Source organism: Dermacentor andersoni, chromosome 1 (assembly GCF_023375885.2).
Source record: "Dermacentor andersoni chromosome 1, qqDerAnde1_hic_scaffold, whole genome shotgun sequence".
NCBI classification, from domain to species: Eukaryota; Metazoa; Arthropoda; class Arachnida; order Ixodida; family Ixodidae; genus Dermacentor; species Dermacentor andersoni.
Window position 1 is genome coordinate 6,121,609 of NC_092814.1, and position 26,770 is coordinate 6,148,378.

The 26,770-nt window shown below is 47.9% G+C and overlaps 1 protein-coding gene and 1 pseudogene across 1 annotated transcript in view; one reads left to right on the top strand and one right to left on the bottom strand.

Annotated features, from left to right (window-relative positions):
* Nucleotides 1–26,770, bottom strand: part of LOC129380402 (synaptic vesicular amine transporter-like) — a 1,298,997-nt gene that overhangs the window by 387,533 nt on the left and 884,694 nt on the right. The window lies entirely within an intron of this gene.
* Nucleotides 21,328–21,505, top strand: LOC126546418 (U2 spliceosomal RNA; annotated as a pseudogene).

Sequence of the window (26,770 nt, forward strand, 5' to 3'; positions counted from 1 at the left end):
TGGTCGCAGATTCCCCCTGCGCGAGACACCGTCAAGCGCGCGGTTTATTTATTAAAAAAAAGCATGCTGCCAGCAAAATGACGCCTTCTGTTATGTGATTCCTTAGTTCAACAGCGTTCCGTACACAGTAGACTGCCAAACTGAATAAATTCAAACACACAAAACGCACGCTAATCACGCTCCGCATAGGCTCGGAATCACGGGCTGGTGAACTAACCATTTTAAGCGTCCTCTCGCCTGGCGTCTTATTGAACATACCATAGTTCTGGCAGCGTTTGCGATTTTTAAAGCTCTTACGGACAGCGGCAAAGTGATAAAATCACATGCAGTTATCGCGACGACTGGCTTTTTCGATTGACATCGAGAGACAGCGCGTGCGCCTAGTCCTTTGTCAATCGCGTCGGCTAAGCGCAGCGACGACTTCCTGGCGATAGCATGACATATACGGAGAATGTGCACCTAAGTTAGAATTCACTTACCGTGGAGGATTTGTTGTTATATCCAAGGCATGACGAACGACTGTCGTGTTTTCGTGGCGGCGCGAGATGGCTGACACACGAAATCCCTCGGCTGGCCTTTGCTCGCTGGACGGATCTTCTTTCTCCAGTGCTGTGTTGTTCCGCGATCGTGAGCGCGCGCGCGCGCGGTGGAGCCACTCCGAGTGAAAAAGTAGAGCGCTCGCTACGCGTTTCTTTGAACTGCGGCGGCCTGTTCTCTTAGAAGCAAAACGATGTGTTCTTTGCTCAGCGTGCATGAATGATACATTGCCATGTTCGGGGCCAGCCACCTACAGTTGAAGCAGAAGATTACGCTACGTTTTGTTTTCTATTGCCGCAAGAGTCTCTCTTTTCTATTGTCGCAAGAGTCTTTTTACTCTCTCTCTCTGAAGGGGAGAGTGAAAAGCACATTTCACTCTCTCCTTGGTGACAGAGTGAACAATGCATTTCACTCTCCTCGACATTTTGCGAGAGTAAAACGACGCTTTGAAGAGTGAACCGGCAGCTTCACTCCTGCGATACCCTCCCTAGTTTTTAGAGTGTAGTCGTTTCATACACAGGACCGAGAAGCGGATATTAGAGCCAAGCTCGGAGAACAACACGACAATCCGTGCACGTGCAGCCATCCCTTACGTCCAAGGAACCAGCGAGGAATTGTCGTGCGTATTTTCGAAATACGATTTGCGCATTGCCCACATCCCGACCAGCAAGCTCCGGAACCAGCTCATGAATGTGAAAGACCGGTTACCTGTTGAATCATTCCCCGGAGTTGTGTATAAGATACCATGCGCTGATTGCCACAGAGTATACATTGGTGAAACAGGGAAGTTCTCCAGACGCCTCAAGGAACATAAACGTGATGTAAGAAATAATAGCCACACGACGAACGCCATTGCCGAACATGCGCATGAACATAATCACACGATAGACTGGGACAATGCCACTGTTGTTGCCAAAGAAAAGAACGTGTCATCCCGACGGCTGCTAGAATCTCTAATCATTCAATCGACGCCAGCTACAATGAACCGGACACCAGGGACTATGCCTGCCGTATACGCACGTTCATTACGTCACGTGCTGGCTATATAAGTGACGACGATTTCATGTCCAATTCAGTGAACAAGGAACCCGTACGCGGTTCCGAAACGTCAGATTATTCATCAGACTTGGTCAGTGACCGTAATCCCTTCATTTCCATGCCTGACCAGACGAACTTTCGTCGAACTCTTAATTATGTTACCTACCGGAGTACATATGGACAAGACGTCGTTACGAAGATACGTCGATTTGTTTCGGCCACTTCAAAAGTAGCAGCGTTCATGACGCACCTGGACTTTAACCTTACGTGTAAACGGGAGGACTTAACGCCGAGGAGTCTGCGATTAAGAAGACCAGTCACTACGTCGTGGGGCCACCAGATTATCCGTCAGGCTGAGCGGAAGCTCCTGCAAGCACGCATTCTTGAATGCCGCGGAAAACTTCGAAAGTTGGAAACGGATACGTTTTTTGCACGTCGGCAGCTTGAGCACCTGATCCCAGTGGACTTCCCAGAGGTACAACTGCATGCAAACTACACGGCAACCACGAGAGAACGTCTTCATAGAGCGTCACAAGACAGGAAACTACAGGCACTCCGCCCGGATATGTCACAAGACGCACAAGACTTCATCAACCTATCCTCGTACACACCGACCGAGAAGGAGGCTGCGGTACTGTACCGTGGTTTAAACTTCAACACGGAAAAACCGCCAAGGCCAAGAGATGTGGTCTGTGCCTTCGAACGTGCGGTCAGTCAACTTCCCTCTGAAGTGCAAGAAGAAGCCCGCACCCGTGCCTTTGGTGTACTTTCCGGTATGCGGAGACACGGTGCAAGAACGCATTCGTCGGTAAAGGAGAAGCAAGCCATTCAAAGCCTACGGAATAACAGTAGCATCGCCATTCTACCCTCCGACAAAGGCAACGCTACGGTCCTGCTAGATAAGAGCGACTACCACAAGAAGATGTTGGCCCTTCTCGAAGGCCATCATACGTACGCTCCTCTGGCTTATGACCCTACAAGCAGACTACAAACCAAACTCCAAAAATTGCTGGCCAGGCTGTTCAAGTTGGTCCCTCCGCACCACGTGGGTCTCTATCACCGTTTGCTCTGCACGAACGGATCAGCCCCTGCAATCTACGGCCTGCCAAAAGTCCACAAGCCTGACGTCCCACTTCGTCCTATAGTCGACTTCACCAGATCCCCGCTCTACCGGCTATCGGGCTACCTTCACCAGGTGCTGAGCCCCCTTGCCGGTAAGACCTCGACGCACGTCGAAAACTCATCCGCATTTGTAGCAAAGATAAAGGACACCACGTTGAGTGAAGATGACGCCTTGGTCTCGTTCGACGTCACATCGCTTTTCACTAGTATCCCAGTGGATTTGGCAGTAGCCACATGCAAAGAAGCCCTAGAAGCAGACAGTGGTCTTCCTGGTCGCACCCCCTTCGACGTCCCCGAACTGAGCGAGCTGCTGCGGTTTTGTCTAAGCAACACGTATTTTTCTTATGGTGGCAGCCTTTATCAGCAAACACATGGCACGGCAATGGGAGCGTCAATTTCGGTCACCACGGCCAATCTAGTAATGGAAGCCTTGGAAGGGAAAGTGCTGGCCACATTCAACCCGGCACCTAAAGTTTTTTACCGCTACGTGGATGACTGTTTCTGTATTTTGAAGAAACAAGACATCCAACGCTTCCTGGACTGCCTGAACGCCCAAAATGCGCACATACAATTCACTGTGGAACACGAGAGGGACAACTCGTTGCCTTTCTTGGATGTACTGGTTCGGCGGGATGGGGACGCTCTCGCCTTCTCGGTATACAGAAAGCCTACACACACAGGTCGTTATCTTAAGTTTAATTCTTGTCACCCTGTCGGCCATAAGACGTCCGTAGTGTCGTCCCTGCTAACACGTGCCGTACGCGTCTGCTCAGGCGACGATGCACTAAAAAAGGAATTACGGACAATCCACCGTGAACTAACCCGCAACGGCTACCCTAGTCGTTTCATACACAGGACCGAGAAGCGGATATTAGAGCCAAGCTCGGAGAACAACACGACAATCCGTGCACGTGCAGCCATCCCTTACGTCCAAGGAACCAGCGAGGCATTGTCGCGCGTATTTTCGAAATACGATTTGCGCATTGCCCACATCCCGACCAGCAAGCTCCGGAACCAGCTCATGAATGTGAAAGACCGGTTACCTGTTGAATCATTCCCCGGAGTTGTGTATAAGATACCATGCGCTGATTGCCACAGAGTATACATTGGTGAAACAGGGAAGTTCTCCAGACGCCTCAAGGAACATAAACGTGATGTAAGAAATAATAGCCACACGACGAACGCCATTGCCGAACATGCGCATGAACATAATCACAAGATAGACTGGGACAATGCCACTGTTGTTGCCAAAGTAAAGAACGTGTCATCCCGACGGCTGCTAGAATCTCTAATCATTCAATCGACGCCAGCTACAATGAACCGGACACCAGGGACTATGCCTGCCGTTTACGCACGTTCATTACGTCACGTGCTGGCTATATAAGTGACGACGATTTCATGTCCAATTCAGTGAACAAGGAACCCGTACGCGGTTCCGAAACGTCAGATTATTCATCAGACTTGGTCAGTGACCGTAATCCCTTCATTTCCATGCCTGACCAGACGAACTTTCGTCAACAAGCTTTATTTCTTCACGATCTAAGCTCTAATCTGGACTTGAATGCACCTTTAGATGCCATTTTCTTAGACTTTGAAAATGCATTTGACAAACTTGCACACCAACGGCTACTCCTAAAATATTCCCGTCTCAATATCAATACATTTGTATTAGACTGGATACGTAGCTTTCTCACAAACCGGCAGCAGTTTGTGTTTGCTAACACGCAGTCATCTAAGCGATCTTCTGTACATTCGGGTGTACTACAAGACACAGTTCTCAGACCACTACTGTTTCTAATTTACAATAATGACCTTTCTACTAAGATCTCTTCTAAGATTCGGCTGTTCGCAGATGATTGTGTAGATTATCGACGCATAAATAACACTTCAGACATGGATTTTTTTCAAAATGACCTAAAACGCATTAAATTATGATGTAATGAATAGTTGATGTCTTTAAATACTAAAAAAGCCTCATTAGTTTCGTTCCATCGCAGACAGCATCACCAATCAGGGAAATACACCATATACGGCTCCGAAATCTCATCCGTTGACTCATATAAATATGTCATTAACTTAGCCAATGCCGCTAATCGAACCCTCGGTTTTCTCCGCCGGAACCTAAGACTTGCTCCCCCATTAGTAAAATTATTAGATTATGTTACATATGTCCGCCCTAAGCTAGAATATGCATGCTCTGTCTGGGATTCTCATCAACATCACCTGTCTAATACACTTGAATCAGTTCGAAGCAGTGCAGCCAGGTTTACTTACTCTGAATATTCTTATCATGCAAGCGTGTCTGAACTAAAACCTCGTGCGGGCCTTACTAACCTACAATCACGACGTCATATATTAAGACTGTATGTTTCCAAATTCTATCATTCACCACTCCAGATTTCAGCTATATTACCAGCTCATCATCAGTCCAGCCGCATTTACCATAGAAAAGCCGTGTATCCTCCCCCGGCGCAGAGTACCTCCCACCTACGATCATTTTTTTGTGAAAACCGCACAGGATTGGAAAGACCTGTCTGCCGATGTCAAGCGCCACTCCGACGCAAATCACTTCAAGGCTACTCTCGAATCACTGTTTTGTAAAACTAAGCCCATCTCTCATGTAATACCCCATCTACCCCATCTCTGGTGCCTTTGAGGCATTGAAAATAAATAAATAAATACTGCAATAGCGGGCCGATCCGCGAGAGTTGAAGTAGGCATTAAGCTCTCCTCATACGTGGGCTGATCAGGGAGGTAGTCGATTACCGGGACGACCCGCGCGTAGTGAAGCAGGTCTTAAGCTCTCCCCCTACGTGGGCCGACCTGCGGGTGGTGAAGCAGTCGTTCAGCACTCCCCATATGTGGGCCGAACCAGAAGGTAGTCTAAAACCGCGCCCACCCGTGGGTGGTGAAGCAGGCGTTAAGAATTCCTCATACGTGGGCCGATCCCGAGGATGGTTCAATACCGGGCCGACCCGCAGGAGGTGAAGGAGGCGTTAAGCTCTCTCCATACGTGAATAGATCCCTAAGGTAGGCCAATACCGGGCCGAACCGCGGGAGGTAACGCAAGCGTTAAGTAGTCCCCATAAGTCTGCATAGGGTGCAGCGGTGACGTAGAGGTAGAGCATCTGTCTCGCGTTCAAGAGGAACGTGGTTCGAATTCCGGTGCCGCGCAATTTTCTACCGGATAAAAAAATCCGCGTGTTGATAAAATCGCATAAACAGGCCTGGAGTGCGGCCTGATCCCGGTGACCAGAACCGGTAACGCCCTCCCTCACCAGAGCAGGATTGGGCACCCTGGTACAGTACTTGGCCACAACCTCCTACATGAATATAACAATCAAACCTCGGCCCTCATTGCCCAGCAGCTGCGAAGCAACTGCCCACGGCGGCGGTCAAACTTGTGACGTAGCAGAGGGTGCTAAGAATATCTGGGTCCGGACAGGCCGCCATAGGAATCTGAACCTAGCAACGTTAAACACGTTAAGCAACGTTAAACGTCATCTAGTGAGGCAAGTCTAGCAGTGCTATCGGAGGAATTAGCGGGCAGCAAATGGGATATAATAGGGCTTAGTGAGGTTAGGAAGACCAATGAAGCATATACAGTGCTAAAATGCGGGTACGTCCTGTGCTACTGGGCTTATCGGAGACGAGAACTAGGAGTCGGATTCCCGATTAATAAGGATATTGCTGGTAACATAGAGGAATTGTGCAGCATTAACGAGAGGGTGGCAGGTCTTGTTGTTAAACTTAATAAGAGGTACCAATTGAAGGTTGTACAGGTCTACGCCCCTACATCCAGTCATGATGACCAGGAAATTGAAAGCTTCTATGAAGACCTGGAATCGGCAATGGGTAAAGTCAAAATAAAATACACTATACTGATGGGCGACTTCAATACCAGGGTAGGCAAGAAGCAGGCTGCCGACAAATCAGTGGGGGAATATGGCATATGTTCTAGGAATAGCAGGCGAGAGTTATTAGAAAAGTTTGCAAAACGGAATAATATGCGGATAATGAATACCTTCTTCCGCAAGCGGGATAGCCGTAAGTGTACGTGGAGGAGCCCAAAGGGCGAGACTAGAAATGAAATAGACCTCATACTCTGCGCTAACCCTGGCATCATACAGTAAAACACGTTATGGGGCTAGTTGGTGCATAGCTTTCAAAAAATGAAGCGCCAACGGTAACGGCACACAAAGAAGGAACAAAAGACATTTACATAATCATTGACACAGTGCGCATTGACATAATCAGTGTCCCTCTTTTTTCGTCCCCTTCTCCCCATGGCTATATAATCAACCACCTTTGACTTCAATAAACAGTTCCAGTAGCGCCTTGTCCTGTCTTTTGTTCCTTCTTTGTGTGCTGTTACCGTTGGCGCTTCATTTTTCGAAAGCATCTCACAAGATCTGGACGTGCTCGGCAAGGTGCGCTGTAGTGACTATATGATGGTATGAGCTCGAATTACCCTAGAGTTGAGGAGGTATCGGAAGAAACTCATACACAAGAAGCCAGGTTCTGACCAGGTTCTAGTTTGCTATGAGTGCGAGTTTGTTTTTCATGTAGGGGATTGTTCTGGAGTATCAGAAAAGGCGTTTAATAGCAAGCGCGAGACATCACTGAAAACATGGAAATGCTCCTTCTGTAAGGCTGTCGATGGAAAGAGCCATGTTCGCGCTGCAAATCAGGCATCTGATAACAAGATCCTTGTTAAGCTGGCAGGAATTGACCTCAAGCTAAGTTCTCGAGCTTCCGGCCCAGGTTTCATGCATGGAAAAATATGTTCAGGTCTTGTCTGATCATTTCGACGCTATTCAACAGCGGCTGGATACTCATGATAAAGATACAAAAGACGTTAAGAGCCGGTTGGAGAAAACTGAGAAACAGGGCGCATTTCAGCAGCTTTCACAGCTGGAATCTAATGTTGAGCATCTTGAGAGACGGAGCAGGCGATTAAATCTGGAAATTCAAGGTTTCACTGAGGATGACGTAGAAGACCTGTTGCGCAAAGTAAATGGACTCTCCGGAAGATTACAGGTCGCTTTGTTGTTCAGGCAAGATGTCGTAGCCCTTCATAGGTTGCCTGGAAAGCCCGGGAAGCCGCGAGGAATCATCGTACGTTTTGCACGCCAGAAATCGGCCGATGCTTGGCTCGCTAACAAACGAAACCTGAGAAACATTGAGGATAGGGTTTGCATAGCTGAAAATCTAACCCTCCGTATAAGGAAGCTTCTCTACTTTGCTAAAGAATGGGCTAAAAGTTCTGGCTATAGGTGTGCTTGGTGTTCTAATGGGAAAGTCCTGGTACGTAAAAATGGCGGCGATCCTGCGGTTGTTGTAAAATGTTCTGACAAACTTTCGGTCCTAGCTCATTATTAAGCAATATTTTTGAGCCCAATAGAACCATTATGCACCTTGGCTATAAAACAAACAGAATGGTTCTCTACGCTACGCGTACAAAAAAGAGGATTAAGCTGTATACATCTAAATGTGCAATTTGCGAATAATAAGACAACAGAACTGGAAACCTTCTTTTCAGAAATAGAAAACTTGTGCGATGTAGTTACGCTTACTGAAACTTGGTACACTGACGCTAGCAAAATTTTTCAGAGACCTAATAAGAGAGTTTTCTATTTACACTGGCAATCACGGCGTGGAGGAGGTGTTTCCTTGTTCGTAAATCAGTCTATATCATGCGATCTATCTGCCAACCTTTCGTGTACGAATGAAAATATTAAGGTGCTATGTGTTGAAACCAATGATACGTTAGTTGCTGTTTGTAACCGACCACCTGATTTCAGTTTGAAGGCTTTTTTCATGTTTATGGATAATGTGTTGTCCTTTGCCAGTGAAAACTGAAAATGTGCAGTTATTGGTGGCGACATGAATATTGATATGGGTTCTGAAAACGCAACGACGCGCGAGTTTGTAAACACATTTGTCCAGAACGGTTGCATTAATTCCATAAAGTCAGCAACTAGGGTTACAGCTACAAGTGAAACTACGCTTGATCTCTTTTTGAGAAGTTATCATCCTTCATGTATTAGCAGTTGTGTTTTGGCGCATTGCATAGGTGATGACATGCCAATTTGTATGTACGTTGAAAGTGAAAATATTGCTATACGCAGCAACGCATCTGACATATTTTATCAGGACATTACTGAACAAACGCTGCAGGCATTTCTGGCAGAACTAAGCGAGGTAAACTGGGATAATATCATGTAGGAAAATAATCCGGAAGTGGCTTACACTAAGTTTATCACAATGTTTGTTGATGTGTATTCAAAACACTTCTGCAAAAAAACGTAAGCATAAAAATTTCAGATAGCCTTGGCCAACAAAATACCTGTTTAAGAAAATAAAGAAGCGCGACCAGATTTATGGTAAATTTGTAAAATACTGTGACCCTTCTGACCTGAAGGCTTTTAAAGACTATAGAAATAAACTAACCAAAGTGTTACGAAAAGCAAAAGATGCATATTATTTGCAGATATTTTTTTGTTGCTCTCAGCGCCATAAACTTTGGAATAACCTGAATTTTGTATTGGGGCGACAAAGAAGGAGCGACTCTAGAGAACAAATTGCTTAGAAAGGACAGAAGTTATCACGGCAGCAAATGGTCGAACAGTTTAATAAACATTTTGTGTATCACGATACCTATGTTACTTCTGCAAGACTTCCTGACCTTACTTTTGCAGCCTACAGGTCTTCATGAAGTGCATACAACCCGCCATGGTTGCTCAGTAGCTATGGTGTTGGGCTGCTGAGCACGAGGTCGCGGGATGAAATCCCGGCCACGGCGGCCGCATTTCGATGGGGGCGAAATGCGAAAACACTTGTGTACTTAGATTTAGGTGTACGTTAAAGAATTCCAGGTGGTCAAAATTTCCGGAGTCCCCCACTACGGCGTGCCTCATAATCAGAAAGTGGTTTTGGCGCGGATAACATCATAATTTTTTTAAGTGCATACAGTATTTTCTAGTTTTAAAAACTCATTATGCATTGATCGTGATGGGATACAAATAACACCCGTAATATTTGTGGCACATGAGATCACTGAGCTACTTATACACATATACAACTTATGCATCTCAACTGGTGTTTTTCCTGCAAAGATGAAGAGTGCGAGAGTAATAGTACTCCAGAAACAAGGCAACAAGCTAAACAAATAATTACCGGCCCATATCTGTTCCCCCTATCTTTTCCAAAGCTTTAAAGAAAATAATATGTGTACGTTTAAACTCATTCGGTAATAACCACAACTTCATCAGCGAATCTCAATAGGGGTTCCAAAGACAAGTCCACAGAGTTAGCCCTACTGCATCATAAAGTATATATCCTTACCAATTTCGAAAACAAGTTCATCACTCCCGGTTTATTTGTAGATTTCTGTAAAGCATTTGATTATATTAGCCGCAATATTCTTTTTCATAAGCTCAATTGTTATGGAGTTAGAGGACTTCCTCTTGATTTTCCTAAGTCGTATCTTCAACATAGACGCCAATATGTACAGATAAATAAGTTCTGGTCCCAAGAGAGGTTTACACTTTCTGGAGTACCTCAAGGCAACATTCTGGGTGCTATGCTTTTTAATCTATATGTTAACGATATTGTAAATATTCATTTCAACGCAAAATTTTTAATTTGCGCAGAGGACACCAGTATATTTCCAACATCACGTTCTTACACCAAGCTTATCAATATATCAAATGAAGAGCTCCTGAAACTTAGAACATGGTCTAAGCAAAACTGTTTATGTGTCAACCCAACCAAAATTAAAGCTATAATTTTTTGTCCAAAAAGAAGCACCTCCCCTTTACTACATGGCATAGCCTATAATAATGCTCCGATTCCATTTGTAGAAAGCATCAAAATCCTAGGCGTGCGTTTTTCTTCATCGCTGCTATAGAATGACCATGTAAATTTTGTAACGCAAGAACTGAGTCAGATAAAAAGTATAGTAAGCCGAAACCATTACCTTCTTCCTACATCAGTTAAAGTGCCATTATATGACGCCTTATTCGCCTCTCATCTCAATTATTGTCACCTCGCATAGGGCAGTAGAACTGATACGAATTGAAACAAATTATTTTTATTACAGAAAATGATAGTACGCGTCCTCGCAAATGTTCCGCCTGATTCACACATCGAGCATTTATTTGACAAGTTTAAATATATAACAGTGCACGAAATCTATAGGCGTCGACTTTTGCAGAAGTTTTGTCACATGAAGAGGAAAAGCGATCTATCCCTTGTTAAATTATCATGTTTAGAAGAATGTGTCCCCTCACGTTTCACAAGAAACACAGAACCCTCGACAGTGCATCGTTTTAGAACTAATTACAGCTCACAAATGCTAAAAAACAACTTACCAAGGCTTTTAAATGCTTACAACAAATATGGAATTGATATATGTGCCCTTAAGCCATCATAATTTTCTCGACTTAATCAGCGGGACTAATATTCATGTTTATACGGTCAGCTATTTCAGATTAGTTGAGTGAGCAGCTTTTTGTTCACATTTATATTACACACACATATATATGACGTAGTAGTTCTGCGGAAACCCGCAAGGTGGAGAGAAGTAATGAATAAAGGGAAAAACGGACATCCACCCGTTCGTAGCAATTGCTACAAAGGAAACCCATGCGGGTTCCTCGAAAGAAAAGCCTCCGAGTTGAAGAAAAATTCGTCCTGGTCCGGGACTCGAACCCGGGACCACCGCCTTTCCGGGACAGCCGCTCTATCATCTGAGCTAACCAGGCGGCTAGCAGATGGCAGGGCGAAGTCGAATTTGTCGACAACACGAAGCAAAGGCAAGAGTTTCGAGGAACCCGTATGGGTTTCCTTTGTAGCAATTGCTACGAACGGGTGGATGTCCGTTTTTCCCTTTACACACACACACACACACACACACACACACACACACACACACACACACACACACACACACACACACACACACACACACACACACACACACACACACACACACACACACACACACACACACACACACACACACACACACACACACACACACACACACACACACACACACACACACACACACACACACACACACACACACACACACACACACACACACACATATATATATATATATATATATATATATTTCATCTGCCATCTTTGAAACGTTTTGTAACTTCACTACGCGCAACTACTCGCTGTTCACTTAGTGCTTCTCATGAATTCTTGCAAAACTGTGTATTTTTGTATTGTTCAAAACACGCGGCAGCTCCGCGCGGCCCATGTCTTGTGGTCATAGGGGGCAGGGTGTTTTTTCAAGCTGCGCTTGCAGCTTTTCTTCCCTGTCTCCCCCAATTTGTTGTAAATAAAGATATATTCAATTCACTAGTCAATCAATGAGTTAAGGAATTCCGTATCAAAATGAAGGAATTCCGTATCAAGCTACAGAACAGGTATTCGGCTTTAACTCAGGACGAGGATCTTAGTGTTGAAGGAAAGAAGGACAATCTTAAGGACATCATAAAGGAGTGTGCAATAGAAGTCGGTGGTAACTTCGTTAGACAGGATACAAGTAAGCTATCGCAGGAGACGAAAGATATGAATAAAAAACGCCAATGTATGAAAGCCTCTAACCCTACAGCTACAATAGAACTGGCAGAACTTTCGAGGTTGATCAACAAGCGTAAGACAGCTGACATAAAGAATTATAATATGGATAGAATTGAACATACTCTCAGGAACGGAGGAAGCCTAAAAGCAATGAAGAAGAAACTAAGAATAGGCAAGAATCAGATGTATGCGCTAAGAGACAAAGCCGTTGATATCATTACTAATATGGATGAGATAGATCAAGTGGCTGAGCAGTTCTGCACAGATTTATACAGTACCAGTTGCACCCACGACGATAATTGAAGATGGAATAGTCTAGAGTAATTTGACATCCCACAAGTAACGCCGGAAGAAGTAAAGAAAGCCTTGGGAGATATGTAAAAGGGGAAGGCAGCTGAGGAGGATCAGGTAACAGCATATTTGTTGAAAGATGGTGGGCAGATTGTTCTAGGAAAACTGGCCACCCTGTATACGCAATGCCTCATGAGCTCGAGCGTACCGGAACCTTGGAAGAACGTCAACATAATCTTAATCCATAAGATGGGGACGCCAAAGACTTAAAAAATTATAGACCGATCAGCTTACTGTCCGTAGCCTACGAAGTATTCACTAAGGTTATCGCAAATAGAATCAGCAACACCTTAGACTTCTCTCAGCCAAAGGACCAGGCAGGAGTTCGTAAAGGCTACTCAACAATAGACCATATTCACACTATCAATCAGGTGATAGAGATATGTGCGGAATACAACCAACCCTTATATATAGCTTTCATTGATTACAAGAAAGCGTTTCATAAAGTCGAAACCTCAGCAGTCATGCATGCATTACGGAATCAGGGTGTAGACGAGCCGTATGTAAAAATACTAAAAGAGATCTATAGCGGCTCCACAGCCACCGTAGTCCGACATAAAGACAGCAACAAAATGCCAATAAAGAAGGGCGTCAGGCAGGCAGATACGATCTCTACAATGCTATTCACAGTGTGTTTACAGGAGGTATTCAGAGACCTGGACTGGGAAGAATTGGGGTTAAGAGTTAATGGAGAATACCTTAGTAACTTGCGATTTGCTGATGATGTTGCCTTGCTGAGTAATTGAGGGGACCAATTGCAATTCATGCTCAATGACCTCGAGCGGCAAAGCAGAAGGGTGGGTCTAAAAATGATTCTGCAGAAAACTAAAGTAATGTTTAACAGTCTCGGAAGAGAACATCAGTTTACGACAGGTAGAGAGGCCCTGGAAGTGGCAAGGGAATACATCTACTTAGGGCAGGTAGTGACCGGGGATCCGGACCATGAGAGTGAAATAATCAGAAGAATAAGAACACAGTGGGGTGCATTTCGCAGGCACTCTCAAATCGTGACCGGTTTCACGCTTGCCATTATCCCTCAAAAGAACAGTGTACAACAGAAGTGTCTTACATGTACTCAACTCCTGGGCAGAAACCTGGAGGCTTACGAAAACGGTTCTACTTAAATTGAGGATGACGCAACGGGCTATCGAAAGAATGATGGGTTTAAGGTTAAGGCATAAGAAAAGAGCAGATTGGGTGAGGGAACAAACGCGAGTTAATGACATCTTAGTTGCAATGCTTTTAATAAAATATCACCTTATTCTTGCTATCCCGCTACATACGAGAGCTCTCCGAGGCCTAGATGTAGAAAAGGCCTTTGATCGCATCAAGCACAGGGCCATATTGGATATCCTCTCGGAGATGGGTTTGGGTAAGCGATTGCACAATATAGTCAAAGCCTTTTTCGGTGACCGTTCTGCTTGTCTCAAGTTAGGCGAACTCCAGTCGACAACCCGGGAACTTGGGAATCGTGGGACACCACAAGGGTCTGTCCTATCTCCCATGTTATTTAATTTGGCAATGTCTCGCGTAGACTGAGGGTATCGACTTTGCAATATACGCAGATGATGTAACAATCTCGAGTGCCGAAGGTAATATGGGACAAACAGAGACCAAACTACAGGAAAGCATTTATGTGGTGGAAACAATACTTGAGGGTATGGGACTGAACTGCTCTGCTAAAAAATCAGAACTATTGGTACTACGGAGCAGTAAGCGTGGGCGCAAGCCGAACGGATATATCCCAGAGGAAGAACCTCGCATTGACATATACGCCAAGAATGGAGAACCAATCAGGCAGATATTAGAGTGCTAGGACTTCTCCTGCAAGTGAATGGATCTAATTGCAGGATGATACAACATATATCTAACAAGTCAGAAGAAGTCATTAAGCTTCTGCGTAGAATTGCCAACAAGCATAAGGGGCTAGGAGAAGACAGTGCCATTAGATTGGTACATGGATTCGTCTTTTGCCACTTCTCGTACGTGGCAGGCATGCTACAGTGGACACCAGCTGATAAGAAACAGCTAAAGGCTTTAATCAGACGACTTTTAAAACTGCACTAGGACTTCCCATCAGCACGGCTAATGATAGCTTATCGCACCTGAGGCTGCATAACACACTAGAAGAGATAGCTGAGGCTCAACAGGATACCCACCAGGAGAGGCTAATGGGGACACGACCTGGGAGGGCGCTACTTGAAGAAATCGGCGTAGAAATTACCGACCGCACCAACGAAGAAGTATTATTAACAGAATTGCAAGCGGGACTAGGAGATACAATAAAGACGACCCCGTTCTCTAGGAACATGCACCCTAAACATAACCTCGAGAGACGGAAGGCAAGGGCGAAGGCACTCCTTCAAGACATAGATCAACAAAAGCAGGAGGCGGTGTTCGTTGACGCTGCCCGAGTTAAAAATAAGGAAGCGTATAGCTCCGTTGCTGTAGACACTCAAGGTAACATACGCGATGCCATCACCGTCTACAGCAAGGACCCAACACTAGCAGAACAAGTAGCAATCACCTTAGCCATCCGGGCTAATCTGTGGACACATATTTACAGCGACTCTAGAACAGCCATACGCAACTTTACTAACGGATATGTGACACCGATAGCAACAAGATTAGTAGAGAAGGTCAACAGTGAGAGGATTGAAATCCGCTGGCTTCCTGCATATCTGGGGGTGGTGGACGGAGCTCGGAGAAACCTCAATCAGGTGGCAAATGAAGCAGCACGGGGACTTTCTAGCCGTGCTCTTCAAGACCGAGCAACTTACACTTCACCCGGGGAACACAGGGATCGATTATTAACATATAACAAAATCACGAAGCACTATTACTTAAGGAGAAGGGAATACCCATTGCCACACGGTAAGCTTTGCAGAGCCCAAGCGGTCACATTACGTTTGCTACAGACAAGAACATACCTAAGTCCAGATATTATTAACAGGGTCTATCCGGAGAGGGAAACTCAAACCAACTGTAATAAGTGCAATGGCATCATTACTCTTGACCACATGCTTTGGCAGTGCCCCGCGGTCTTCGCAGACTGTAATAACTAACAAGAATGGTGGCGGCAAATGCTACGCAGTGAATCACTCTCTGACCAATTACGGGCAGTCCAGAAGCCCCCGATGTGGCTGAAGGGCTCGGCCTGACAGTTCCAACGTGGGAGCGGCCCGCGTCAACCTAGGGTTGAGCTTCAGGGCCCAATAAAGTTATTCATATCATACCATATCATGGGCAGAACATGTAATGGGGAGGGATGACAACCGATGTTCATAAAGGTTACGGACTGGATTCCAAGAGAAGGGAAGCGTAGCAGGGGGCGGCAGAAAGTTAGGTGGGCGGATGAGATTAAGAAGTTTGCAGGGACAACATGCCACAATCAGAATATGACCGTGGTAGTTTGAGAAGTATGCGAGAGGCCTTTGCCCTGCAGTGGGCGTAGTCAGGCTGATGATGTTGATTATGATTAGGATACGTTAGCCCATCTCGAAAGTATAGTCCATTACAGAGCCGAGAAGGGTCCACTGTACTATGAATATAGCTTAAAGGCACTTCTTTTTGGCCAAGGCCAAAAAGAAGTGCCTTTAAGTTATATTTCTAGTACACTGGGCCCTTGCATGTGTGTGTCTTCTCCGTCGTTCATTGACAAATGGATTTCACGAGTTGTCGTGGTGCTCCTTCCTGGTCTCTTCTCTTGTGTGTGCCCGTTTATTTGGTGTCTTTATATTTTATAATGAACAGCTACCAACTAGCTCAACAAGAAGTGCTTTTAAGTGAAGCAGGCGTTAAGTGCTCCCCATGCGTGGGCCGAATCCAAAGATAGTGCAATGCCGGTCGGATTCGCGGCAGAAGCGAAGAAGGCGCTAAGATCTCCCCATACGTGGGGCGAAACACGAAGATCGTGCAATACGGGGCCTATCCGCGGGAAGTTGAGGCGTTCAGCACTCCCCATACGTGGACCGATCCTCAAGGTAGTGCAATACCGGACCGATCCACGGGTGGTGAAGCAGGCGCTAAGCTGTGCCCGTTCGTGGTCCAGTCCCGAAGCTAGTGCAATACCAGGCCGATCCGCGGCTCGGCCCGGTAGTGCATGCAAACTGGGATACATAGCGCAAGAAAGACACAGGGAGAAGCAGGAACATGGGACGAGCGCTGTGTCTTTCTTGCGCTATGTATCCCAGTTTGTACGTATCCCACCAACACGGCCAAACTTCTTCCCCGCTATTGCATGGTATCCGGATGGTAGTCCAATAACGGGGCCGACCAGCGGGTGGTGAAGCAGGCGTAAAGCTCTGCCCTTCCGTGGGCCGATCTCGAAGATCATGCAGTACCGGGCAGACACGCGGAAGGTGAAGCAGGCGCTAAGCCCTCCCCATACATGGGCCGATCCCTAAGGTAGTCCAATACCAGGCTGACCCGTGGGAGGTAAAGAAGGCGTAAAGCACTGCCCATACGTTTGCTGATACCGAAGGTAGACCATTACCGGGCCGAACCACGGGTGGTGAAGCAGGCGTTAAGCACTCCCCATAAGTGGGTCGATGCACAAAGTAGTCCAATAACGGGCCGATCTGCAGGTCCGGAAGCAGGCGCTAAGCTCTCTCCATACGTGGGCCGATCACGACGATAGTGGAATGCCGAGCCAACTCGCGGGAGGTGAAGCGGGCGTTCAGCACTCCCCACGCATGGGCCGAAAAAGAAGGCAGCCAAATACCGGCCCGACCCGCAGGTGTGCGAAGCAGGCGTTAAGCTCTCCCCAGCCGTTGGCCAATCCGGAAGGTAGGCATTACCGGGCCGACCCGCGGGTGGTGAAGCAGGCGTTAAGCTGCCCCCATTCGTGGGCCGATCCCGAATGTAGTCCAATACCGGGCCGACCCGCGGGAATTGTAGCAGGCGTTAAGCTCTCCCCTACGCGGGCCGATACCTAAGTTAGTCCAATACCAGGCAGACCCGCCGGAGGTTAGGCAAGCGTTAAGCACTCCCCATACGCGGGCCCATATAAAAGGTATCGCAATGCCAGGACAGCCCGTAGGGGAGGTGAAGCAGGCAGTAAGCACTCCTCATACGTGGGCAAGTCGTGATGATAGTGCAATACCGGGCATACACGCGGAAGGTGAAGCAGGCGCTAAGCTCTCCCCATACATGGGCCGATCCCTAAGTAGTCCAATACCGGGCCGACCCGCGGGAGGTAACGCAGGCGTTAAGCGCTCCCCATACATCTGCCGATCCCGAAGGTAGTCCATTACCAGGCAAACCCGCGGGTGGTGAAGCAGGCGTTAAGCACTGCCCTTCCGTGGGCCGAGCCCAAAAATGGTGCAATGTTGGGCCGACCAGCGGCGGATGTAAAGCAAGCCTGTAGCACTCCCCATACGCGGGCGAAGCGCAAAGATTTTGCAATACCGGGCCGGCCCGAGGCAGGTGAAAGAGGCGTTAAGCTCCCGCCACGTGTGGGCCGATCCCTAAGGTAGTCCAATACCGGGCCGACCCGCGGGAGGTAACGCAGGCGTTAAGCGCTCCCCATACGTCAGCCAATCCCGAAGGAAGTCCATTACAGCGCAGCCCCGCGGGTGGTGAAGCAGGCGTTGAGCTCTCCCCATACGTGGGCCAATCCCGAAAATTGTGGAGTACCAGGCGTACCCGCGGTAGGTGAAGCGGGCGTTCATACTCGCCACACGCGGGCCGATCTGGAAGGTAGTCCAATAGCGGGTCGACACTCGAATGCTGAAGCAGGCGTTAAGATTTCCCCATACGTAGGCCGATTCCCAAGATAGTGCAAACCGAGTTGACCCGCGGGAGGTGAAACGGGCGCTCAGCACTCCCCCATACCTGGACCGATGCGGAAGGTAATCAAATGCCAGGGCCGACCAGCAGGTGGTGAAGCAAGCGTAAAGCTCTGCCCTTACGTGGGCCGACCCCCAAGATCATGCAATAGCGGGCATACACGCGGAAGGTGAAGCAGGCGCTAAGCTCTCCCCATACATGGGCCGATCCCTAGGGTAGTCCAATACCGGGCCGACCCGCGGGAGGTAACGCAGGCGTTAAGCGCTCCCTATACGTCTGCCGATCCCGAAGGTAGTCCATTACCAGGAAAACCCGTGGGTGGTGAAGCAGGCGTTAAGCACTGCCCTTCCGTGGGCCGAGCCCAAAAATGGTGCAATGTTGGGCCGACCAGCGGCGGATGTAAAGCAAGCCTGTAGCACTCCCCATACGCGGGCGAAACGCAAAGATCTTGCAATACCGGGCCGGCCCGAGGCAGGTGAAAGAGGCGTTAAGCGCCCGCCATGTGTGGGCCGATGCCTAAGGTAGCCCAATACCGGGCTGACCCGCGGGAGGTAACGCAGGCGTTAAGCGCTCCCCATACGTCTGCCGATCCCGAAGGTAGTCCATCACCAGGCAAACCCGCGGGTGGTGAAGCAGGCGTTAAGCTCTCCCCATACGTGGGCCAATCCCGAAAATTTTGGAATACCAGGTTGACCCGCTGTAGGTGAAGCGAGCGCTCAGCACTCCCCATACGTGGGCCGATGCGGAAGATAATCAATTACCGGGGCCGACCAGCAGGTGGTGAAGCAGGCGTTAAGCTCTACCCTTCCGTGGGCCGATCCCAAAGATAGTTCAATACCGGGCAGACAAGCGGAAGGTAAAGCAGGCGCTAAGCTCGCCCTATACGTGGCCTGATCCCTAAGGTAGTCCAATACCAGGCTGTCCTGTCGGAGGTAAAGCAGGCGTTAAACACTGCCCATACGTCTGCTGATCCCGAAGGTGGTCCATTACTGGGCCGACCCGCGGGTGGTGAAGCGGGCGTTAAACTCTCCACATACGGGGGCCGATCTCGAAGATAGTGCAATACTGAACCGACTTGTGGGAGGTAAAGCAGGCGTTAAGCACTCCTCATACGTCCGGCGATCACGGAGGTAGTGTAATGCCGGGCCGAGCCGGGGTGGAGGAGAAGCAGCCGCAAAGCGCTCCACATACGTGGCCCAATGCAGATTTTAGTGCAATACGGGGCCTATCCGCGGGAAGTGAAGGAGGCGTTCAGCGCTCCCCATACGTGGACCGATCCTCAAGGTAGTTCAATACCAAACCGACCCGCGGGTGGTGAAGCATTCGTTAAGCTCTGCCCATACGTGGGCCAGTCCCGAAGCTCGTACAATACCGGGCCAATCCGCGGGTCGGCCCGGTATTTCATGGTATGCGAATGGTGGTCCAATACCGGGACATCCCAGCGGGTGGTGAAACAGGCGTTAAGCTCTGTGCTTCCGTGGGCCGATCCCGAAGATCATGCAATACCGGGTAGGCACGCGGAAGGTTAAGCAGGCGCTAAGCTCTCCCCATACATGGGCCGATCCCTAAGGTAGTCCAATACCAGGCTGACTCGTGGGATGTAAAGCAGGCGTTAAGCACTGCCCATACGTTTGCTGATCCCGCAGGTAGACCATTACTGGGGCGACGCGCGGGTGATGAAGCATGCGTTAAGCACTCCCCATAAATGGGCCGATCCAAAAGGTAGTCCAATACCGGGCCGACCTGCAGGTCGGGAAGAAGGCGCTAAGCTCTCCCCATACGTGGGCCGACCATCAAGAGAGTGGAATGCCGAGCCGACTCGCGGGAGGTGAATCAGGCGTTCGGCACTCCCCACACGTGGGCCGAAAAACAAGGCAGTCAAATACCGGGCTGACCCGCAGGTGGTGAAGCAGGCGATAAGCTCGCCCCATACGTGGGCCGATCCCTAATATAGTCCAATTCCAGGCTCACCCGTGGGAGGTAAAGCAGGCGTTAAGCTCTTCCCACACGTTGGCCAATCCGGAAGGTAGTCCATTACCGGGCCGACCCGTGGGTGGTGAAGCTGGCGTTAAGCTCTCCCCATTCGTGGGCCGATCCCAAAAACTGTCCAATACCAGGCTGACCCGTAGGAGGTAAAGAAGCCGTTAAGCACTCCCCATAAGTCTGCAGATCCCGAATGCAGTGCGAAACCGGGCCGACACGCGGGTGGTAAAGCAGGCGTTCAGCTCTCCCCGTAAGCGGGCCGATCCCTAAGGTCGTCCCTTACCGGGCAGACCCTCCGGAGGTGAAGCACGCTTTAATCACGTGGGCCCATATAAAAGGTAGTGCAATGCCGGGCTGGCCCGCGGCGGAGGTGAAGCAGGCATTAAGCACTCCCCATGCATGGGCCGATCCGAAATGGTGCATTACCGGGCCGACATGCGGCACAGGTGATGCAGGCGTTAAGCATTCCCCATACGTGGGCCAATCCCAAAGATAATGCAACGCCGTGCCGACCAGCGGCGGAGGTGAAGCACGCTTTGAGCACTCCTTAAGCATGGGCCGATCCGGAACATTCTTCAGGGCTGTGCCGACCTGCGGAGGAGGTGAAGCAATTCTTCAAAAAGTTATTTCAATTGATGACATTTTATTTTAAAAAATCATGAGCAGTCATGTGCAAAACACAGAGGTGACACAGAATTGTGAACATAGGTACAGACGCATTTACCGCGATCTTTATATACATTCGCGTGGATGACGGGAGCTCCACCGTGAGAAGCTGGAGGAAACTACACACGCGTGACGTTTTCGACGGGACCGCCACCACGAGAAAGCGGACGGAAATGAAATGAGATACGCAAGCGCTTGCAAGACCGACAAAGAGAGGGCGGTGGGAACGCAGACATGGCCGACACTAGTCAAGGTGTAGTATATGTTCTTATCAGTATAATACCTGACACGGGGTGTATTTGGAACCAAGATATTAAACTAATTTTTGCAAGCTAGCGCAGTGCTGAAGCCTGCATCTCCTCGGCCGCTGTTCGGCCCGGTATTGCACTGTCTTCAGATCGCACTACCAATGGGATTTTTTCAGCCTCTCCGACTTTACACTTGACGTTCTTTTTTGCTGTTTTCCTCACCCTACAGGCCGCATACTTGCTGGTAAGCTTGCTAGTTCTTTTCCTCCGCTGTGAATCAACGTGTTTTTTGTACAACTCCATCAACACTCTCCCAGCCCGTTTACTTTTTTCTATATTCCTCAGTCTTTCTTCATAATGAATTTTACTTTGAGCTTCCCTCACTTCAAAACTTATCCAGCCCATATCACCCAGCACAACTTCATTTGTAGTCTTCCCGTGAGCGTCCACTGCGAGGCGTCCCACTGACCTTTGGTTGCCGTCAAATCCTGATTGTACCCCTGAATTCAAGCAAACAAAAGCATTGCCAAAAGTAAGTCCTGGAACCATTACACCTTTCCACATACCCCGGAGAACCTCGTACCTATTTTATCACCATTGCGCTCTGTGGTTCATTATGGCTGCATTTCTCTTACCCTTTACTGTTATTGTTTTTCTCGTGTTTCCATACATCTATTGCTTTCGTTTATCCATATACCAAAGTATATATATTCTTTCACCCGAGGTATTTCCTGGCCCTGTATTGCCACTGCCAAAGTCGAGAGAAACAATCGAGATGTCAGGGCCACCTATCGCTGCAGTCGGGAGATAGCCGCAACGAAGGCATATGGCCTCTGAGACCCAAAGATCTCGCAGGGCAACTAAAACTGCAACAAACATGCGCTGCTTAGTGGACGCTATACTACACTCTTAAAGAAAAGGGAGCGAAAAAAGAGGAACCAGCCGCTTTCCTCCTTCAGGCCGGTGAGTTCCTCTTTCACGCGCACGCCACATGTCGCGCCCTCTCGCGGCAATCAAAAGGGGAGGAACGTTTCTTGCTTGCGTGTGTTTCTTGTGCCGCCGCGGCCGATGGCCCCAACATCGACTACCATAGCTTATTTCCGACGGACAGTAATGCTAAATAGCATAACCTGAGGTCTAACCTTTCGTGACAAACGACCATCAGTGTCAACCGTCTAGCTCGAAGGGGAGCTGCGATAAGAGAATAGTTCCACTCAAAAGCAGCGTCCTGGTGCTGGCTGAGAGGGAGACGAGCCCAGAGGGAGACGAGACGACACAGGCATCTCGGCGTATAGACACCGCAAATATCAGCCTGCCTTTCTTGTTTTGATGCGTGAAATTAGGATGACGAGAAGGTTAAGCTATATCAAATGTATGCATTTGTGGTCATTTTGAAAGCGCCATCCTCGACGGCTTCGAAGCGAAAGCAAAACATCTATGGGCACTTTGCTGTAGCTGTCACCGGCTGTGATTGGTCACCGCTTTCCTGCGTCTATCACGGACTACACGGACACTGATGAGCGACTAAAGTCTTACGCCTTAATACGCTTGATGGTACCGTCGCCACGTAGCCGAGCGGTGTGAGCGCATCACCGCCGCGAGCTACACCTCCAAAGCCACAGATGGAACGCAAACCCTGTCGCCAGAGCAAGGCGTCGCATGAGCGTGCCTTGATATAAGGCTGCATATCCAGCGTCACTTGCGTGCCGGTTCGTCTGCGTCTCCGCCCGCCAGCGGCGGCTTCTCCGTGATGCATCGCCTAGCGCGCACGACACTACAGAGACGGGAAGCGCCGACCAACAACACAAGATGTATTTCCTAAAAGGTGCAGTGAAAACAAACGTACAAACAAAAAGTATCCAGAAAATAAATTTAAAAAAAAGTGTTTACTGACTTTCCCGTGGCAACATAGCGCATATATAGTTGTCGGCGTCTGTGAAGAAAAGGAGATACTCTAAGAGATAACGTATATACTGACCAGGTGTGTCCCATTAGCTGGGCATATCCATTTGTCCCGTACCATCATCATCATAAATACAGTGCAATGAAGTTTTTATGGTAATGGTGGTACGGACAAACGGATATGCCCAGCTAATGTGACACACCTGGTGACGGCACCATTGTGCACTGTTTCGAGTGCCGGGATTCTAGACAGCTGCGGCGCACTGTCGAACGTCGGCACGGAGCGAAACCATCATCTCTCTAGCAGAAAGCACGGCTAGTATGGCGCAGGCGAGGCATTGTAGTAGAGGCACTCGGAGGGAGACGGCATACTCCGTAGTCGGAGCTACCCTTCCCGGTCACTTGTCGCGACGGTTATACTTCCGCCACTGTATTTGCGATATGATTATAGTAGTTGTAGCCTATACTGTATCGCAACAATCTTCGTTTTCACAACTCTCGTGTAGATGGATATAACACAACAGACACCAGCAGTTAGCTTTCTGATATCCTCAATGGTAATGGGGGCAGTCACGCCAATCGCAGTGAATAATGTATAGTTCTCGTATGAAGCAGCACCCTGACATCGCGGCGACTAACTTGTATCATAGCCTCCTTCGATGATATGATAGTATTTACATTCCGCTCTCATCCAACCACTATATGTGGTTGGATGAGAGTGGGCACGGTGGAGCGGCAGCCATGCAGTCGCTCAAAATCCCGATCTTGCTTTTTGTGCAGTTTATCGCTCGGTCTGGCACGTGGCTACAACCTTCGGATCCAGCGATCACCGGCTGTCCATCACCAGCGTTGCTGACGGTCCCGATCTTCAATAATGCGTCCTCATGTCATCAGTTCTGCTTTACCGGGCACATTCCTTCCATGGTCAGCGGGTCGACAACACTGCTGGCGACTGCAGCGACGCAGGAGGATATAAGAGCACTGGAAATCCTACGCCCCTTCAGTGGGCACGGTGGAGCGGCAGCCATGCAGTCGCTCAAAATCCCGATCTTGCTTTTTGTGCAGGTTAGTAAACCCCCCTCTCTCTATTGTAAGCGGACTAGCAACGTCTGCCTGCTGCTCCTACCGTGCCCAAGTGTGCTCTTTCAGTGCTTGTGCGAATGCGTATTTGTTACGAAGCTCTTAATGTGTTGCGGTGACGTTGAACTCAACCCTGGTCCTACTAACAAAGAAATACTTGATGCTATCACTAAACTTTCTGAAAACGTTGACCACCGTCACGTTGAGCTCAAGGCAGCTCTCGACGACTTAAAGACAAAGCAGGAGGTCTTAGTACAGACCGTCGCTAATCTATCAGTAAGATTATGCGCGGTTGAATCCTTTGTCGAATCATTCGACGGTTCTGCAGCTCTTAATGATGCACCACGTCTAATCACCGAAGCTGTCAGAATGGAAGGCCAGGCACTCAATTCTCGACTGGACGATCTTGAAGACAGGTCGAGACGAGATAACCTATTGTTCTTTGGAATACCGGACTGCCCGACTGAGACATGGGCTCAGTCAGAAGGCCTTGTTCAAGACGTTTTGTCTCGTCACCTTAAAATACAAATTTCCGACTAGGAAGTTTCCCGAGCACACAGATTAGGATCCTACACAGATAAAAAGACTCGGCCAATTATCATCAAGTTTTCGTCGTCTAAAGTCAGGGATGCAGTCTGGGCGCAGAAATACAAGCTCAAGGGGACTGGTGTATCAGCTAGCGAAGATTATTGCAGAGCTACGCGAAACTCAAGGAGGAAACTAACAGAATTTGCAAAGGTAGCCGGGAAGACGTACTCTCTTCGCATGAATAAACTAATCATGGACAAAAAAACGTACGTGTACTGCTCAGTAAGTAACAGCGTACGCGAAATCGCTTCAGCACGATCAGTGGATACGCAACATAGCGCTGGTACTGTAACTGCACGTGCTGGCACTTCCAGTGCATCATAGCTATGCCCGCCCAGATCCTGCGCAAAAGACGCCTCTATTTTTTTTTCCAATATACGGAGTATTCTGAATAAACGCGTGGAATTGTCTTCCGCTATTGATTCCTGCTCTGCTGACATTGTTGGTCTAACGGAGACTTGGCTTTCTGCAAAAGTTAAAAATGAAGAAATTTTGGACTGTGAAAAGAGCTACAAATTTTACCGATGTGATCGTGATTACCGGTCCGGTGGTGGTGTTCTGCTGGCGGTTACCGATAGTCTTGCTTCCCATGTTATTCCAATTGTATCCTCGCTTGAGCTTGTGTGTGCGCGCGTGCTCATTGATTCTCGCGAAATAATTTTTTGTGTCTGTTATCGGCCACCAACTGCATCATTATCGTTCTGTAATGAACTGCACGATGTTGTCAATCAGCTGTTCGTCCGATACCCAAAATCGCCCCTCTTCTTACTTGGCGACTTCAATTTTCCTGACATCAGATGGGAACGAGACTCGGTTTCCTTAAAACACAACTCAGCTGAAAGCAAAGAATTTTTAACTTTTTGTCACGACTTCAACTTAACTCAGCTCGTTCACTTTCCCACTCGCATAACTTCCACTTCCGCTAATATTCTAGACTTAATACTTACCACTACACCCGACCTAGCTACCGCCTTAACTCATTCACCGGGAATTAGCGATCACTCGATAATTCACTTCACTCTACGGGCAAAGATTTCTAAGAAGAAAAAAACTAGGGTCATCCAAGACTACGGCAAAGCAGACGTAACTGGAATGAATGGGGAATTTCAGGTCTTTGCTGATCGGTTTTTCGCCGGTTTTGAGCAGCGATCGGTTGAGGATAACTGGTTGCTTTATAAAAACAAACTCTTGTCTCTTATTGATCGTTTTGTACCTAAAAGGAAAGTTTCATCATGTACTCGCTCACCATGGTTCAATAACATGTTAAAGCGCATGCGCAACAAAAAGAAGCGGATATTTCGACGCGCAAAATTCACAGCCAGAATAGACCACTGGTCTTGCTATCAAAAATTTAACAGAGAATTCTGTACTGCGCTCTCAAAAGCCAAGAAGGAATTCTTTGATAAAACTCTTCCTTTGCTACTTCGTTCTAATCCCCGTAAATTTTGGAGCATTATTAACGGTACTAAAACGACACACATTCAGTTAATCCAATCTGATGTCCCAGTAATTCAAAGCGAATGCTGCAACGTTCTGAACAATGTGTTTGCTACTCATTTTCATAAGAGCACTCCCACAGTATTTCCGCATATACCAAGAACCAACTTCTTCCCAATGGATTATATCGCTATTGATGCAGTTGGTGTCGAAAGGCTGATTGTCAACTTAAAAGTGTCTTCGTCGGCCGGTCCAGATTGTATTTCATCAAAAATGCTGAAGTGTACACAAGTTTATTCTGCACTGATATTGTCAAAGCTTTTTCAACAGTCATTACAGATGTCTACACTGCCCTCTGATTGGAAGATAGGGAAGGTGGTCCCTGTGCATAAATCTGGTGATGTACATTCCCCCAATAATTA